The sequence below is a fragment of the Lycium ferocissimum genome, chromosome 10 (assembly GCF_029784015.1).
Source record: "Lycium ferocissimum isolate CSIRO_LF1 chromosome 10, AGI_CSIRO_Lferr_CH_V1, whole genome shotgun sequence".
In the NCBI taxonomy this organism is placed as follows: Eukaryota; Viridiplantae; Streptophyta; class Magnoliopsida; order Solanales; family Solanaceae; genus Lycium; species Lycium ferocissimum.
In genome coordinates this window covers 46,913,187-46,931,853 of record NC_081351.1, presented here as the reverse complement: position 1 = coordinate 46,931,853, position 18,667 = coordinate 46,913,187, and positions in this window count along the sequence as shown.

Below are 18,667 nucleotides of genomic sequence, written 5' to 3'. Positions count from 1 at the left end.
GATCTCATAGCCGCCGCTTTACGATTCTCGTCTTTGGAATCTGGTTCTTCTTCGTCTTCTTCATGTACTGTTTCTTCTTCTACGACATCGTTTTCGTATTCTTCTTGTTCAACATCAGGTTCTTGTTTAATGTCTTGTGGTGCTTCAACTTCTTGTTGTGTGGATTCGGAAGCTCTAGCTTTTCTCTTCTTAGCCATGGTGAATGTTGAGAGAGAGCTAAGGGAGAAGCTTCATACAATGGAATAACTCTATGTATTTGGTATAGCTACGATATGTAAATTAGAAAATCAGTGTAGCTACAAAATATAAATAAATAAATAATTGTTATTACCAATAAATACCTTTTAGAGATAGCTATGACAAGTAGATTTTCCATTTTAAAACTATTCAAACTTTAGCCATTTTTAATAGGCAAATAAAATTTAGCTAAAATACAAAATGATTTTTTTGTATTCGAGTTTGAACCACCATGATTCACACTCTAAGAAAACTTAGTGGAGTTTGAAACTTTATTAGTTTTGTTATTTTGTATCAATAAAGTCACTCAAGGAAATAAAAATGTAAGCGTAATATTATAAGTCGCAAGGGATGTTAGTGTTATGAAACCAAACTTGAAGAGAGGTTTATGAAATTATCCCTTTAGTTTTCTAGCTATAATGACTTTGTGGATAAAGCAATCTAACTTGAGTGACTTTGTTGATACAAAATAAGCATAAGTGACTTCAGCAAGTAATTTATTATACTTGGATGATGCCATATATAAAATTTTCCCAAGAAATAGGGAAATTTCATGGTGGTAATTGAGAAATTAATGTGTCATATATTTCGAACTTATAAAAACGAAACTCCAAGATATTGTATTGAGTTCGAGCTTGTAAAAGTGAAACTCCATGAGCATGTCCTGAAGGTCGAACTTATAAAAATGAAACTTCAGGACAATTGTCCTAAAGTCAAACTTATACAACTCATGATCCACGCCAGTATAATGTACTCAGGGGTGAATTTATGTATAAAAAAATGGGTCACGTGAACTCATGGTCACCCGACTAAACTCGGTATATTATGTATATAATCCTTAAAATATATGTAATATTAACTTAAGGAATACATGGTCAAACAAGACCAAGTGGAGCACTGGTTAATCCTGTAAGGTTGCGGGATTGAACCCTACTAAATGCACTTTTGCTGTCTTTTTAAAAAAAAAAAAAAATCTAAGCAACCTTTAAAATTAATTTCTTGTAGAAGTTCGGACTCCAACACAGTAGAATCTTTTCCATTCTTTGCAATTGGTTACATCCTCTTGAAATCGATTTGCCTCTGAATGTACTGGATTTTTCACATTAATGGTGAACCCATCCTCTTGAAATCCTGGATTCGCCTCTGAATATACTGGAGTTTTTCTTGTAGAAGTTCGGACTCCAACACAGTAGAATATTTTCCTTTCTTTGGTTACATCCTCTTGAAATCTTGGATTCGCCTCTAAATGTACTGGAGTTTTTCTTGTAGAAGTTCGGACTCCAACACGGTAGAATCTTTTCCATTCTTTGATTATGTCTGGAAAGATTGAAATAAAATGACCATAATTTTAGGTATTCACTTAATTAATCGCTCGAATCGGATTTTTTGAGGAACATGTCGAGAGAGAATTAAATTTGATTCGACAATGTGTGGTTGGAAAATAAGAATTTTCACATACATGAATGTGGTGCTGGAATTTCACATTTAAAATTTTCGAATTACATGACAGTGTCTTGATGTTTGCAAGAAAAGCGGCGGCCATGATGAAGTGATCAGTGTTTGTCGTTTTCAAATGAAGAAGGGCCAAAAGGTCTTTGTACCTAAAAATTGGCTATTTTTTAATTACATTTCAAATGGTGATTGAACATTAAGTGGTCCGCAGACACATTTTATACAATTGTTTAATGATTCCCTGTCCGGTATCTACTGGTTCGACTAATTCGGATTTGTATTGCGTAAAATCCATCAAAGTAGGATATACACACCCTATTCAAGAACCTTCATATCGGCCTATCGGGTCTTGAATTTCACACCTCTAAATTAGAAATGGAAAGATTTCATCCATATAATAACATTCCTAACTTGTTCTTTGTAACTATTTGGAGAAGGCTTTGATTTATTATCCGTAGTGGTTATAGTAAAAAACTAAAATATCACTTCAAGTTTTAGGACGGAAATGCAGAAGCTTAAAATGAAACAAATCTAACATGGTAAGTCTTCAAGACTTTTTCCCAATATTTTAATTGGCTTAAAAATTGATCATGGAGAAAACCAATTTAAAATGTTTTCTAGATAAGGTCTAACTAGAATCTTATCAACTTTTCAACATAAGAGAAAGATAAGAGTTTCTATTTATAATTCTTGCTGCTACCTACTATAGGGAATCTTTATCTATAAACGAGAAATCGCAATATGTTATGATTGAGCAGTCGCAAAATCTTGGAATAGTTCGAAGTCGGAAAATTTAGGGCCCGTTTGGTCATAAATACCAAAAGCTTTTTCACTTTTTTTGGAATTTTTGAAGTTGAAGTTGTGTTTGGCCATAATTTTTGAAATTGTAGTTTTTGGTGAGATGTAGTGGAAAAAAGTGAAAAAAGTTGAAATTTTTTGAAAAACAAGTTATTCTTGTTTTTAGTATTCCGGAGTACAACTCCGGAAAAAAATGAATAATTTTTATGGCCAAACGCTAAAAGTAAAAAAAGTGAAAAAAAATTTCGGAAAAAAGTGAATAATTTTTATGGCCAAACGCCCACTTAATCTTCAAAAGATTTGCTCATTTCTATTTCTTTGCCTTCCGTCGTTATTCTATTTCAAATCGAATAATGAGGGGAGATCACTTGTAGAGTTGTTATGCCTACTTAAGTTTTAAGCTCTAACATAGGACATATGAAGTATCGTGCACAATATACCTATAAAAAGTACTTTTCTATGAGTCTTATGACACAGGTTCCATTACTCGAGGATTTATCTGTAAAATTGAGAGAATAGAAATAAATTAGAGGAACTTGTGATTGTATTTCACTGCACTTCTTTTTGTTTACAGCTGAGATATTTATGCATGTTTTTCTTTATCAGATAACTCTGAAAATGAGATAACTATGATACTAAAAGGATAACCACTATAATAATTTAAAACATAGAATTCTACTTGTGATAAGCTAGAGCAACAGAGAACAAAAGGCAGAGAAATATACAAAAGGCAGAGAAATATAGGGAACTAACACCCCCCCCCCCCCCCTCAAGCTGATGGCGGAAGGCAGTGAAGACGCAGCTTGTCACGAAAATAGAGATATGCTTTTGAACCCAGCGGCTTTGTCAGAATATCAGCAAGTTGGTCAGCGCTTGAGATGAATTTTACGACTAAATTGCCAAGCTTTACTTGCTCACGAACAAAATGATAATCTAGCTCCACATGTTTGGTTCGACCATGAAAAATGGGATTCGAAGAAAGGTAAATGGCACCAATGTTGTCGCACCAGAGAGTTGCTGGAAGTGTATTCGAAAATCCAAGCACCTTAATTAAATAACTGAGCCACAAAACTTTGGATGCGACGCTAGCCAATGCTTTATATTCACTTTCAGTAGATGAACGAGCCACGGTGGGTTGCTTTTTTGATGACCATGAAATTAAATTGGACCCCATATACACTAGACAGCCGTCGGTGGATCGTCTATCATTTGGGCAGCCAGCCCAGTCGCTATTCGAGAAACTTTGGAGCTGCAAGGTCGAATTTTTTGTGAAGAGCAGACCATGAGAACTGGTTCTGCGCAAGTAACGAAGGACTCGTTTGATTGCTTGCCAATGAACATCCGTTGGACAGTGCATAAATTGGGCAAGCTTATTTACTGAGAATGCAATGTCGGGACGGATAAGAGTGAGGCATTGGAGTGCCCCAACGACCTTTCTGTACTGCTCTGGATTTGCAAGAGGGCTGCCCATGAATTTGCTTAGGTTCGGTGAGATAGCCATCGGCGTGGAGCATGGTTTTGATGTTTGCATTTTTGTTTCAGTTAGCAAATCTTCTACATATTTCTGTTGAGGGAGCTGTCAGCTTTTGATGGAGTGAAGCCCGATTGGATTAAGAAAGCTGATAAGCGATGGAACCAAGCTCGCGGAGCTTGTTTGAGGCCATAGAGTGACCGATGTAGTTTGCAGACATAATCCGGATAAGAAGAGTGTGTAAAACCTGTAGGTTGCTCCATGTAAATCTCATCTTCCAGATGTCCATGCAAGAAAGCATTTGATATATCAATTTGTCTTATGGGCCAGTGATGAACTGTCCCTAGCGAAACCACAGTGCGAACAGTGGTAAATTTAGTCACAGGAGAGAAAGTCTTTGGTAGTCAACACCACATTGTTGGGAGTAGCCTTTGGCCACTAAGCGAACCTTGTACCTATCAATATCACCATTGGATTTCCTCTTGATTCGGAATATCCATTTGTTCCTGATAATATTCTTACCAGGTGGTCGCAGAACTAAAGTCCATGTTTGGCTTTGAAGGAGTGCATTTACCTCATCTTGCATTGCTTGTCTCCATTCTAGGAATGGTTTTGCTTGCGTTAATGTTTTTGGCTTTGTGTACAGGTAATTTGGACGGGCTATAGCTGTGAAGGCACGTCGTTTGGACATTGTGGTAGGACGCAAGATCATTTCATGAGTTCGAGAAGTAGTGGACTGTGAAGGTGGATGGGGCGGATATTGGTTAGGATCAACAGTGAGATTTAAGGCTCTATTTGTTGTTGGGGTTGAAGATGAGGTAGAAATAGGTGTTTGAATTGATGTAGAGGATGGGGAATGTGATAAATTTTGTTGAGAAGATAAGAGAGCAGAAGGAGAATGATCAATAATAGGATGAGAAGAAGAGGGAATATGAGAGTCGGAGAGATTAGGATAATTACCTGAAGATGGTGTTGAGGCAGAGTCCAATGAGGAGTGTGCTACACTGGAAACTTGCAGCCAAGGAGTTGCGACAGTTTCGATTTCTGAAGACTTGGCATTTGCAGCAGTATATGGAAAAATCTTTTCTTGAAAACGAACATGCCTAGCTAAGTAAATCCGACCTGTTTGTTTATCAAAGCATCGATGTGCTGCATGTGTGGGACTAAGACCTAAGAATATGCATGGTGTTGTGCGAAATGAGAATTTGTGTGAATTGTAAGGTCGTAAAAGTGGAAATACCGCACAACCAAACGGTTTAAAAGCATGGAAATTTGGCTCCTTTTGAAATAATAAATTGTATGGTGATTTATGCTTAAGAACATTGCTAGGTAAAACATTAATCAACATAGCACTTTGTTCTAAAGAAAAATTCCAAAACTTTAAAGGTAATTTGGAATGTGCAAGTAAAGTAAGAGTGGTATCGACAAGATGTTGAATTTTCCGTTTGGCCGTTCCATTTTGTTCATGAGTATAGGGGCATGCTATGCGATGTTGAATACCAACTGATTGAAAAATTTGTTAAGTTTTTGATATTCACCTCCCCAATTTGAATGGAAAGCTCGAATTTTTGCACCAAACTGCCTTTCAATTAACCTTTCGAAATTTATAAAAATGTTATAAACTTCACTCTTCTGTTTTAAAAAATAAACCCATGTAAAACGAGTAAAGTCGTCAACAAATAAAACAAAGTATCGATGACCAAAATGAGATTGAATAGGTGCAGGACCCCATACATCAGAAAATATTATTTCAAAAGGAGCACGACTTTTATGTTCAACAGAAACAAGAGGAATGCGAGATAGTTTGCCTAATAAACAACTGGAACATGGAGTTAACTGACTAGAAACACTAGAAATGCTATTATTCTTAACTAAAGAATTTAATTTCTGAGAATTGGGATGTCCAAGCCGCAAATGCCAATCATCAAGTGTCAGAACAGTTGCTACCATGGCTTGCTTATTGGGGCGTAGAGTATAAAACCCGATTCACTGGGACCTTGCATCAACACCTTCCTGGTTTGTTGATCCTTAATCAAGAAAATTTAAGGCCAAAATTCAAAAAAAAAAACATAAGTTGTCAGAGACAAAGCGTTGAACAGATAAAAGATTTTTAACGATGGTGGGTACACAGAGAACATTTTTAAGTTCTAGTGGACCATTAGAAGAATGGAGAGAAGCACAACCAGTGTGAGTTATCTACAATCCTTGGCCATTACCTACATGAAGAAGATCTGAACCATTGTATTCATTGGTGGCGTTGAGTGATTGGACATCCGGGGTGATGTGATAGTTCGTGGTTGTGTCAGGAAACCACGGCAGTTGCTGTCCTACTGTGGAATAATGCGCTTGAGGCATAAATGGACGTTGTGCTGCCGAAGAAAAATTTTGTGCATTGAAATTGGGACGTTGGAAATTCTGAAAAGACTGATTATTAGAGTGGTAACGCCAAAGACAGTTTTTGGCCGTGTGATTTCGATAGCCACATATTTGGCAAGGACCACGTGATTTCTGATTGTTCCCATTGTTGGATCGATATTGGCCTGCGTTATTGGAATTTCCATAGGGGCAGACGGAAGAAGTTGGTGGTGTGAGTAGAAGTGGATCACTACTTTTGAGAACCATGTTGGCTGTTGGTTCAAGTGAGCTCTTGAGAAGAATTTCATGAGCAATAAGCCCATGGAGCTCATAGAAAGAAACAGGTTCTGCTCTAAAGTTGAGAGCAGTGATGATACTGTGAAAATCTGAACCAATATTGCTATATATTATCGCATTGAATTCAGCAGGTGAAAGGGGCTTACCCGCAGCACGAAGTTCATCAGAGAGAGCTTTCGCCTTTTAAAGGTATTGGGAGACAGAGAGGTCGTTTTTCTTGAGTTCTTGAAGCTCTATATGAAGCTGAAGCTGTCGATTTTGTGAAATAGATCCAAACGAATTTTCAAGAGCTTGCCAAACTTCACGAGAGGATGACAATCCAATGAAATAAGGGAAGATTTCTTCCGTTAAAGAGGAGAAAAGCCATGAAAGGAGCATTTGATCCTTTTTGAACCAGGAATCATAATCAGGATTAGGTTCATGTTCTTGTGGATTAGTGGAAGACTGCTTGGTTTTTGATGGAGCTGGAGAAGTGCCATCGATTAATCCATGAAGATTTTGATAGTTTAAGATGGGAATAAATTGAGTTTTCCATGCTAGGTAGTTTTTGGTTGAAAGTTTTACAGAAAAGGAATGGGTTGAGGAAACAACAGTAGACATGGGAATGATAGTAGTAGTAGTAGAAGTGGCAGGAACAATTGGATTTGTCATTGCTTATAGACGGAAGAAAAAAAAAAACAGAGGCTCCAATACCATGTAAAATTGAGAGAATAGAAAGAAATTAGAGGAACTTGTGATTGTATTTCACTGCACTTCTTTTTGTTTACAGCTGAGATATTTATACATGTTTTGCTTTATCAGATAACTATGAAAATGAGATAACTATGATACTAAAAGGATAACCACTATAATAATTTACAACATATAATTCTACTTGTGATAAGCTAGAGCAACAGGGAATAAGAGGCAGAGAAATATAGGGAACTAACATTATCAACCTAATGCTCCTATACTGAAATTATCACGATCAAATCCTACAGCTAAGAGACCGATACCAAATTTAAGAAAGTCTATTAACCCCCAAAGTACTAAGTTAGACTATTACAATCTAAAATCATGACACCTAGTGCGACGGGACTGGTTCCACATGCTAATAATGTCCAAAAGCTAATTGAAATAACATAGAAAGCCACTATAGGAATAGTATAGCCGGCTCACCACTATAGAACTAGGCCAACCCTGTTGTCTACTAGGCTAGCCTCATGATGAGTTGGTACTAGGATCTTCATTTAAGCAAAAAGGGAAGAACGGAAAATGTGAGTACAATCGCCGTACTCAGTATGCTTTGTTGACCGTCCCTTAAATGGCGAGACAAGATTTACATACTGAATACAAAGTTGTGAACATAATATCCGAGTCATAATGATAGAACCAATAATAGAAGTTTTATGAATAATCTGGTATATCATATCTATCTAAAAAAATATACAAGTCTGGTAAGCAATTAAACATGGACACATAGCAATTAAATCAAATAAACTACTTTGGTTCTTGAGCATCTGGCATGCACTTATATCTGGAGTGAGGTGCGAATATGTGACTCATTAGGGATGATCAATCCATACGCAATATTTGGAAGTCAAGACTCAAAGTATCCTTTTTATATGTTCGTTTCTACTCTGGAGTCATGAGACTCAAACATAAGTATAAAACAATAATATAATATGTATTGGTGAAATGTGTCAAAGAGAATTCTACCGTGGGATGATTGAAGCGGGCGAAGAGGTACCTTCGAATGACTGAGTCACCATACAGACAACCTTCGCTATCGCAAAACTAAGTTTTGGTCGTGTTGAACAAATTGGTTAGGTCCCTAGGCTTTCGCGACCACGTGGGTATCGTGATCCAAGGCTTTGCCTGACTCCCTCCTCCGCGATTGCGAATTGGTGGGTACGATTGTGATGGATTAACTGACAACAAAAAATTAGTAACCTAGTTTCTAAGTGATTTGAAACTCGACCTGAGCCCCTCCGGTCTCAACCCAAATCAGCCCAACAAGTCCTAAATGGTAAAAATAATTTGTTCAAAGTTTCAAAACATAAATTTAGGCATAAGTACTCAAAATAAGGGGTTGAATTTTTACAATATTTTTTTACAAGAAAGACTTTTCTTATATATTAGTTATTAGTACCATATCAAAAGGGAAAATAATTTTCCTCAATTTCGATCCTAAATCATTTCCTTATAACATCAATATTTTATCCTTATATCACTCGCTTCAACCAACCCTTAATATTGCAATCACGTTTGATCTCAAGAAATTTCCTGGTTTCACGTTTTATGTCAATAACTTTTTTCAACATTTATATAACTTTTTATTTCTTAGTGGTGTTCTATCATAAAAGTTATTGTAGAAATAATTACACTAAGTATATTAAAATCTCATAAGGTTCAAAAGAGGAAGTAAGAAAATTGATTTTAACTACAAACATACCACCTCAATTTCAAATAAGTTGGGTCGGCTATTTAAATTATCATTGTCATGTTGCTCAATATAAGCTCATCTTAATTCAATATTAATTTTAAAATAACGATATACGTATATAATAAAATTCAGGTGAGCAATTTTTTCGCTTAAAACAATAGATTATGATGTCTTAGAAAATCAGTACCTATCCTTAGATGTACCCATCTCAGCTCCTGTACGGTTAACTTTTTAATATAATAATACTCTTAAAAAAAAAAAAAAAAAAAAAAAAAAAAAAGTCTATTCAAAAACAAAACCTAATATAATAATACTCCTTTTAAATTTTGCGGTTCCGGTTCGAACCCACACACGCAAAAATTTGAAAAAAATTCACAAAGGCGAGTTAAATTTCGCTATGCCCCCAACGGCCATACACTTATTGAAGGAATTACTTCTGGACCAAAAAAAAAAAAAAAAAAAAAAGAAAAGTTTGCCCAATAAGACTTTTGTTATGGCCTTTTAGTTATGTTTTAAAACTTTTAGCTAAGGCATTACTAAAAGTTTCCCTTGAAAAGTTAAAAAAAATATATATATATATGCAAAACCTTTTAGTTGTGTTTAAAAAAAAAATGTATTGGGCTTACAGGATGGAAATTCCAATGTCAGTCACCGCGCAAAAAAAATGTAAGGAGAAAGCATATATGGATGAATTTGAAGTGTCGTTTGCTGCTTTGTAACTATACTACACGGCAAATAATTTTTTTAATCTCAAATTGACGTTTTTGTATATGTCAATCAAAGATAATCACAAGTCAACTTATGACACTGGAATAGAAAAAAAATGGATGAAGTTCATAATTAATTTTCTCTGAATGATAAAGATATTAATACTTAAACTCATGGTTAAGCTTCATTTCATTCAATTCTTTGACTGATTATTTTAAAAAATAAAAATAACAAAGTAGCAAATTCTTTTGCGAATTTCGGCAGAAATTCTAAGTTTAGTGCTAGCCTCTTTTTTTTTTTTTTTTTTTTTTTTTTTTTAAAATGGCTCCATTACCAAAGGAAAAAGGTATAATATTTCAAGCGAATAACAACATAGCATAAGAAATATTACAAGAGCTGAATAGAGGAAAGTTATTAGAAAAGAATATTTACAATACGTTGCTTTTTCCGTCAAGTAGCCTTTGGCCAAGAAAATAGGTGAGGCATATACTTTTTTGTATATTTCAAGAAAAATATTGGTCAATGAAATCTAACTGAGAACTAATGGGAGAATCTTGTTGAAGAAATAATTATACTGTTGCAACAAAGATCTATGATTATTTAATTACAAGCAGCCTTCCCCTATGCCATTTCTACCCACCAAAAGAATCCATCTTCCAAATAACCTAAGAAAACTTGATCGATAGTCCTTTCATTTGGCTTTGTATATCCATTAATTGCTCTTAACTGGTGTTATTTTATGTGTTTTAGTTTAATAATGAACTATTAAAAAAGTAAAGAAGAATTCTGAATTAGTGATTGTAATGCCTCGTAAAATGTCTTGATTAATATAGGTTATAATCGAGCTTAAGAGAGTAATCTAATTGGTCTCGAAGTACGTTCGATCTCATATGAGGGATATAGATTTTTAAAAATCACAAGTCAAGATTAACGAATCAAAAATTTTCAACACCGTACCATAAACCTAATTCCGAGACATAGTGAGAAAACTTAGGTCAGAGGCATCTAATTTAATCTTTTATATTAAAAGAGAAACTGAACTGTGTGACAATTTCCAAAAGAGTATCTATATACATCAACCACTAACTGACAACAAACTCACTAAAAGAATATAAGTCATGGTGTTGGAATTCATTAACTTCATCGTATGCTTAGGTTACCATAGTAGAGACTAAGAAAGTGAATATGCAAGCTGAAATTACAAAGCATTAGGAATTTTGGCGTATACTTTGTCTTTTTCATGCTTTGTATAATTATTTATTTCATGACATATTCTCCTTTCTACAGCAAGAGTGAAGGGTCCAATGAACCAAGGGTACTCTTTGAGAAGATAGAGATGCTGAGTTTGACAAAAATAAACAATAATTAATTCATTATAATAAAAACATGCAATCATAGAAATCATGAGAATTGAGAAGCTTCTATGTTTGTTCCTGATTTTTGGTTTGATGTAGACATTAATTTTTGTCTCCAATTGAAATTTACTTGTAGTGTAGTGACAGTAGTTAAACTTTGATCCCTTGTCCCGCCTGAAAAATCATTACTTTACATAATTATATTTTATTGTTTTAGTCAGCTTTCCTTTAGTCAGCCAGCAAATTCATGAATCGGGGATACTTATTAAAAGATTCCTAACACAACAAATTCTTGAATCGGGAAAGTTAGATGTTACGGGCTATCAAGTGATATCTACCATTGAAGAGGTCGAAAGAAGAATGAGCGACGGATATTGTGTAACAGATGAAGTTTCTTCACTCTAAATTAAAACTCTTGAGTACGAGCTAGATCTAAGATTGAAGAAACTCTTATTGATAGGAAGCATTTTTTATCCTAATAGATCTTATGGCACAAATTTAAATTAATCGGATCAATAAATTCATTCACTGAACGATTAATAAAAATCCCAAAGATATCAAATGACACGTCATAGATTGTCTTTAAATTAGACCTTCTTTGCAGCCTTATGCAATATATTTTATTTATTTACTTTTAAAAGTCAAATCTTGTGGAAAAAGAGTCCATAGGTAGTTATAACCGAAGTTTATAAATTTTGCAAATTTAGCTATTTTGAGAATAATTTTCGACATCCGTGCTCGAAGTTGCAAATAATTATGCTGAAGTATTGTTGAAATTTGGGATATTGGTTGTGCAAACTAACTTTGATAATCGCGCATCAAGTTCGGCTTGCAATCGTGCTTGAAATTTGGCTTACCAAGGCCAAACTTCAAACATGTATATTGAAGTTTCAGACATATGTGTTCGAAATTGTTTTTCTCTAGTCGAACTGTTAATCTTCATCCTATTTCCAAGCTTTTTCAATAACATACACTTGATTTAAACTCAACTTTCATATTCAAATTTGAAGAAGAGGCCAAAGGCGGAGGAGGATGAGAAGGAGAATGAAGGAACGGTTTTCCTGAAATTTTGCTTATACTGACTATCAGTTAAATATTTTTTAAGAACTAATTATAAATTAAATCGGAGCGTCCGAATATATAGGATGAACCATAAAACTTTTACTGTAAAACTATTCTCTATATATATTTTTTTTAACGGTCAGTGAATATTCATAATTTCTTTTCTTAAATCTTGTTTTACCCCTTCTTTCCTCCTAACTCAAAAAAAAAAAAAAAAAATCTAATTAAAAGTAATATTTTAGGATGAAGCATGGAGGATACTTTTTATTCTTTGACCTTATCCTTAAATCCACCCTTAGCACAAGAAGGATCTCCAAGATCGGGACATTGAATTTTATGTTGCTCTTCTTGTTGATTGTCTTGTGTATTTATGTTTATTCTCATTCTCCTGAGGGGTGAAAAGCTTAAAGAAATTCCGAGAACAATTCTGATGTTTAAGCTAAGAATATGCTTTCATTGTATTAGCTCACTAGAAATTGATTGTAATTATACAAATAATAAAGTGAGGTAGAATTTAGTTAATTACTTTGACGCCAAGTCCAAATTTGATAGCCAACTAACTAATTAACTAACTTTCAACTCAACTAATTCTAAATTATTTCCAAATTTCCTCATCTATAATTATCTATAATCTGATACACCTTACTTTAGCTAATTACACTCGAGAAATTGCATCAACACTATCTCCGTCATATGACCCTCGTCATTCAGGATTAAAAAGATGAGATCTAGACTATAAAGATTTCAAAATGAATACCACGAAAACAGAGTTATTCGAAAATTTTCAAAAATTGAAGGTCATGATAGAACCTTGGTGTCATTTCCCATCAAGAGAAGTACACCAAATATAGCTTTGTAGAATCTCCATTCATGGACATAATTGTTCTAGTTGAGATTAGCTAAAAAGCATATGTCCTTTTGTTTGCTTGAAAAGTATATATTCCCACACATAAAGCTACACAATGGAATGACATGACAACACAAAGCAAACAAAAGGAACTGTAGGAATTATGCATTTGCAAAGGCTTTGAATCCAAGTAAGTTGGACTAGCCCTTCAGTGTTACATTAACCTTTCTATCAATTTACTGGATCCTTCACGGAGTTAAATGATATTTGTGTGCAATAATTATCAAGTACAAATAGGAAATTGGAGAAGGAGTCCACCACCTATACCAATTATATCAAGGTGCAAGCAGTGTTTTCTGAGGCAATTTCGGGGTGAGTCCCGAGCCGAGCCCCGGGGCGGGGCGTACCAAAAACGCTTCGGGGCGTAAATGAAACGCGTAGATCCATAGGGCGTGTGCCTTAGAATTTGGGGCGTAACTCCCAGGGGCAAAAGCTGACACGCCCCAAACCATGGCCTAGGTGTAACACGACACTCGGTGCCTAACTGCATGTGACCGAGCGAACCCGTGGCTAGCTAGATCAACATGTGATATCAAAACATGCTATCAATAAAGGAATAAGACTAACACATGCTGATCTACTAAAAAGTCTGTCTACTATAGATTAAATGCGGAATTATCTTTTGAGGTTAAAACATCTTAAGTGAGTGCCAACAAGGCTACATATCAAAATCTGCTAATGTTTGACTGACTGCACTATGTCTATGAAGCCTCTAAAGAAATACTGAAAAAGTAATTGTCTAATAAGCTGTAATGTTACACCTCGCATTTTTGCACATTCGAATATTCGAGTCAATGGCGAGAAGTCAAGGACAAGACTATGTTCTAGAATTATTTTAATGCATTAGTAGGTTATGAGCATTATTTATGGACGTTGGTAGTATGGAAATAATGAGAAAGGTTAAGAGTAAAAAGGAAAATTCGGAAAAGGGTTCATGGAAAATATCGCGAGGACTAAGGGCAAAATGGGAATTTCACAAAAAAATATTAAGAATGCAATTGGAGGGCCCTTGGCCGTGTGGCATGCCCCTATGTGTCCACATTTTTAATGTAATGGGAGTTAATTATATATACATGTGTGGACAAAGCTTGCAAAGAGAAGCCAACCAAGTCATCTTTTATGACTTAGATAATTTCTAGAAAAATTAAGGGAAAAATCTAGAAAAATTTAGAAAAAGGAAGGGGCTTGGCCGGCCACCTTGCTATATATATATATAGAACATGTGATGAATAAGGCAAGACTTATTCATCTTTTCCAATTCTAGAGACTTAGAGAAAAATGGAGAAAAGAAAAGAAAGGGAGAGAGAGAGACGGCCAAAGAGGTGGCGAATGCAACCATGAAAAAGGGAGAGGAAAAAAATATATTCTTCAAGCTTTCCTACTAATTAGAAGGTTCTCTACGACGTGGAGAAGTTGTTGGAGCAATTGGATCGTTCGTTGTTGCAATCTTTCTACTCTAGCCGAAGGAGAGATAAGTGAAAGGTAAGGTTTAACTTTCTCTACATGTCTTGTGGATGGTTGTGCACGGTTTTTGTGTGTTGGGGAATGTAGAAATGCATGGAATTCATGAAAGTGTGGTGTGTGTAGTGTGGCCGTGAGTGGCTACCTTAGTGTAAGAAGAATGAATTAATTTTACTTAGTCTTGTGTTGTGTTGGAACATGTTGTAATGTATTGAAATGAATGAAATACGTGAAATAAAGATGTTGATGTTATGGCCGAGTATGGGCTGTTTTGGAGGGGAGAGGATGAACTAATTTTATGTAACGTTTGGTTGTTATTTGTTGTAGATTATGTGATGAAAACGAAGGTTCAATGGTCTAAATTGAGGTTGTAATTGTTTGTGGGCTGATTTGCAAGATAATGTGAATTCGATATAGCTTCTTGTATTGATGAAAATGATGTTGCTAACATATAGAAATGTTGACGTAGTTTATGAATTGGAAAGAAAGAAGTGTGTTGTTATTGTTCTAGTTAAGTTGGAAGATTTCGGGTAAGATTGGATGTTGGTTTGGATACCTTGAATTACCTATCGATATTGTATTATGATCGTTGGTTATTGGCATTGAATGTTGTTAGTTTGGCCGGGTTGTATTCCCGGGGTTGTTGTTGATTGAAATCGGCAAGTTAAACTTGGTGGCATGGTATATTTACGGGGAAATCTTTGCAAAATTTCGGTAGCCAAGTTCATTTAAGAATCCAACTCAAAAGACTTCTAACTAAGGTTTGGTAAATGTGACCAATTTGTAGATTTTGGCGGATTTGGAGCTTGAATTTGGAGGAGCGTAAGAAGCGGAAAAAGGTATGTAAGACCTTACTTTCTTTCTTGGGCATGTCCTAGACGTATAGGCTTGATTTCGCGCCTCGGAGACTTCCATAACTCTAGAAATCCGAGATTGAAAACTAGTTACTATTCATTCAGTAGAATTGAATTAGAACTTGCATGAAATGTTGGAAAAACTTCTCAAACATCCAGAACTTACACAAATAGGATTCGATTATCCTAAGACCCTCTCAAGTGACGCTATGAGCGTAATATACGTAAATTTGATATGCCGCCCTCGAGTTGACTCGAGGTGGGCCCACTATTCCCGAACTCTCTCTTATTGACCCATTGACTTACTTTCGTTCTATAGTTAAGGAAAGTTTTTGGTTATTACTCGACTACTAAATAATAATTGTTTTTACCAAACCCCGATTCCAAAACATGATTTTCCTTCCTAAAAGTTTACAAGTGTTTTCCCAAAATACTCGTTTTCTCCAAAAACTAAGTTTTACAATATTGCGTAAGCCTTAATGACTAAGACGACGACTATGGCTCTAATGAAAAAAAATGATGATCCTATGAATAAAGGTTCCAAGTCTATGATTCCGTCTTGACGAGAACGTTAAACTATTTCTTGAATCCTCGGCTTAGAATAGTGTTTTCCTTTAAAGATTCTAAGTACACGAACGATGCCCTATGATCCTACGTTGTACTTTCTCATGATATTGCTTTCCATTAATTGTCTCGCCTTACTATTAGTTCCTTGGGTGAGATAAAGCGCCCATGATCATTTCATAATAAAATCGGAGGTTACCGACCTTACGTCACTCAGATAGCGTTACGCCTTTTCCTTGGGCTCCCGTGCATGTCTTTGTTTAATTGTTTATATGATATATATATATAATACGATATTGATGAATGTACTTGTATGCCGTATATGTGGGGAATGGGGAGGGGGCAAATTGTCCACACACCGATTCGGTGGCTAATCATCCGGACGCGGGATGCCGGACGCGGGATTTATGGGAGAGCGTACGCGGCGTACGTTCGTGCTATATATATATATATAATATGATATACTTGGGAAACCGTGAGGGAGGGGGGGTTGGGAGAGCCGATGGGTTCGGCGTACATCGAGGTAAAAATCTTGTTTTTACGAAAAGTATCTCACCGTTTTCTATGTACAAAAACAAAACACCGTGTTCGAATAAGAAAAAAGAAAAAGCTAAGCGTGCGTAGCCTCACTTCGAGTGGCACTCACACGTACGAGTTTCTCCTTTATCTGTAATCTTACTGCCTATGTTTCCGTACGATTCTACCTCGATTCTTGTTTACGCGATATGTTCTATATATATACGTACACGACTTCCATGATATGTCCCGTATGTATAGAATACCTATTTACATGATATACTCTACGACTCTTACTATGTTGTTCTTGTTCATGTCTTACATACTCGATTGCTCGTCATCGACCCTCTTCTTCGGGGTCGCGTCCGTGCGCGCGGTACACCCGGATGGATTGACGGTAATATAGAAGATGCTCAAGGTCCATTTGGCCTGGGTGTGCCGAGTCGAGTACCCGTGCTGAGACTTCGATTACGGTTAGAGACTTTGCGTACGCAGTCGTGGGTTTCGCTAGTTTGTACCATGATACAAGTTTTGTATAGTCACATATTTTATTTGATTCTAAAGCAACAAAGGAATATTTTAGCATACTTGGCATAAAGATTTCAAAAAAAAAAATTTGTACGTATAAAGAGTCGGTGGGTTCGCTCGGCTCAGGACCGAAAACCCATCACACCCTAGTGAGGTCGGGGTGTGACATGTAATGACCGGATAGGCGACAATGCCCGAAGCGGCGGGCTCACCAATCACTGATACGAGCAAGTCCTCGCTAGTTGAATCGTCAATCTGTATATCGTTGCCTGCATCTCGCCAAGCAAATAAAAGGGACATCAGCACATTTGAATTGTATTGGTATGTAAAGCAACTGAAAGAAAGAAATATAAGTACTGAAACTGAAACTGAACTAAACAGGAAAGCAAGAGTCTGAAATACTCCCTGTTCTGAATGAAGAATCACCTGTAAAACTGTAAATATAAACTGTGGCCTAGGGCCCAAATAGTGTGCACAAAACTGTGGCCTCAGGCCCAAGCAATACGTATGCATAAACTGTGGCCTAGGGCCTAAAAATACAGATACAGGTGTTCAACATTAAACAATTTACAAGACTGAGACTGGCTATAGCTGATAGCATGATAACTGTTTCTGATTATGGAACTTAAACAAATAACTGATTATATACTGACTGAGACTCATGTGATGTCAATACACAAGTCTATAATGATTACGTACTAAGTTCATGATATTCAAAGTGATCACCATGAATGAATTATGAAACTATAACCCTAGAAGATAGCAGTTCTACAACTATTTAAGAAACTAGGGCTAAACTGTATTCTGAGTCAAATTACTGATAAGCATGTAGAATGAGGTGTAGGGAGAATCATAAACATTCCCTAACGTAGATAGTTAGCCTCACATACCTTAAAGCGCTTCATAATCCACAATAAAAGTTTGAACTTTGAGAAGAATCCCAAAAGCTTGTGTCTCAAACCTTGAATATGAGATTTCTTGAAAACCCTAGGTTAAGAACAATGATTTCTCATTTAATATTCACAAATATATGTTGGAATTCACTTGGAATAATTAGAATAGACTTACCTTGGTGTATTCTAATGGTAGGGAAAGAAGAATTTCGTATTAGGGCTTGAAGAATGTGAAAAACTGATTTTTAAAAGTTAAGTGTTGTATTTATACAAGTCCTGGCTCGTCCTCAGGCCTTGCCTCATGAGAATTTAGACGTGCCAGGCCATCTGGGGGTGCCACAAACCAGTAAAGTGAGGTCAAAGGTGAGGATTTTGGCGAGCCTGACTTTCTCGCCTCGTCTGCCTTCCTCGCCTCGGTAGGATTTTGGCGAGCCCGGACTGCTCTCAGTAAAACGGTCATAACTTTTTGTAGAGCTATTCAATTGACCTTCATAATATATCGTTGGAAAGGTATTTCAAAAGGCTACAACTTTCATGTTTTGCGTTTTCTCAAATTATAAACAGATTTTCACTAAATCGGGATGGAAGGCAAACCTACCGAAAACTTAGCTAATTTGAATCTGAGCATCCCTCTATTAGCCATTTTGAGATGACCATATCTCCTTGATCTAGACTCCGATTGGTTTGATCTTTATATGCTTGGAAATGTATTTCTATGTACTACAACTTTCATTAGGAACCTTTTCCAAATTCCCAACGAATCAAGGTGTTATGGTTGCCCGAA